Source organism: Aplysia californica, unplaced genomic scaffold (assembly GCF_000002075.1).
Source record: "Aplysia californica isolate F4 #8 unplaced genomic scaffold, AplCal3.0 scaffold00411, whole genome shotgun sequence".
NCBI classification, from domain to species: Eukaryota; Metazoa; Mollusca; class Gastropoda; order Aplysiida; family Aplysiidae; genus Aplysia; species Aplysia californica.
Window position 1 is genome coordinate 202,528 of NW_004797681.1, and position 1,950 is coordinate 204,477.

The window sequence follows — 1,950 nt, forward strand, 5'->3', positions numbered from 1 at the left end:
GGAGGAAACTTTGAAACTCCTAAAGAACGAATGTATGAAAAAGCTGTATAAAAATGGAAGCGTTAAAAACACTACACTGGAAGGAGTTAAACTGGATTCTTATTTGAGTGTGAGTGTAAAATGTCACACCTCTGTTTTTGTTGTAAGGTGGCAAAAATATACTGCTCTCATGACTTGAGTTACCTATTTTGGATGAAAAGAAATTTTCTTTTTTTTTTTTTTTTTTTTGACATTTGCAAAATTATTGTGACTTAATTTCAGCTCCTAGTCCTGATATGACCTCCCCCCCCCAAGATCACCCTTCCAACACCAACATGTGAGAAAACATGATTACATGTAGAAGGAATGACAGAATAAATTGCCAGAAAATGTATCTGTCTATGAATATGTATGAGGGGAGAGAAAATATAATATATAAATATATATATATATATATATATATATATATATATATATATACTTAATGTGTGTGTTTGTATTTATACATTTGGGTCTTTCTTTAACTCTACCCTGAACCGAGTGTAAGGATGTGAAGTAGATTTATTTTTACTGTAAGCAGAGACACGTGCAAGTGCCTTAACTTGGTTAGGTATTTTTGTTGTTTAGAAAACTGTGGAGCCGCACTAAGCCATGTATACTGTATGTTCTGTACATCTGCTTCTTATTTGCAACTTCTTCTTGTTTGAACTCCTTTGTCATGAAATGCAAAAAGAAATGGATAACCAGAGAGATCAGAGATCAAACCACTACTGTGACTGTCTGTACTTAGACAGAAGTCGTGATATCTATGGTAGATTTATGTGAGGCAGCGCGATGAAATCGGGCGCTCGTCAAAATAATTGAATTGAAGAAACCGGCATTTATCCACCAGTTTGACAAATTCTATTGAATTTTTTTGTTTTTTGGCTCAATACCTTTTATATTGTAGTCTTTAAAGTTTAAGAACACATTTCTGTGTGGATTTTACTGAAAAACGTAAGGCACAAAAAAATGTAAGGTTTCAGTTTCCACCGACTCATAAGTGGAAATGACCAAATTTAAGAGCATTTTCTCGTTAATTTTTATCTCTGAAACCAGGCGATCCCCACCTTCTTCAATCACAAATATCTCGACTTGTACTCAGGATAGATAGCTCAACATGCCCAAAAATTGATGAGCGCCCGATTCCACTGCGTCATGACACATTACATATGTATTGGTACAGTCGCTGCAGTGTTTCGTACTCGGAGAAAGGTCAGAGGATCACACAAATTCACTCTATGTTCACTTTGACTGTCTCATATAGTGACTGGTCCAAAGAAATGATGAGGTTGTACTTCATGTTATATGTGAATGAATTTTATATATAAATATATATATGTATCATTGCAGTAGGATTCTGAGCGGCTAACTTGGTTTCTGTAAATTGTCTGGGAGAGTGAAAAAACTAAAAAGAAAGGCTATTAATAATTATACACATTTTAAGTGTTTAGAATCCAACGTAGCAAATACTTGGATAAGTTGTTCTGGCTAAAAGTTATTAATAGTATATGTTGTGTGATGTCAGTCAGAATTCAGGGAAGCAACCAAAACACTGTACTTTGCTTGAGTTAGCTGTTCAGAATCACATAGCAAGGAATTTGATTAATAAATGTGTGTGTCTGTGTGTGCGTGCGTGTTTCTGTGTGTGTATGAGGGATGTTATTTTTACAAATTAACTTACTGTATCAAACAGAGATTTATCCTGTAATCAAATACACTCTATTATTATAATGGAATAAAGGCCAAAAAATTCCATGCAATGCGTGCACACACACACACACACACACACACACACACACACACACACACACTCATACTCAAACAGACACACACACACAGACACAAATACACATACAGACACACACACACACACACACACACACGACACACTCACACTCACTCACACAATTCCTGTCTGTAATGACATAG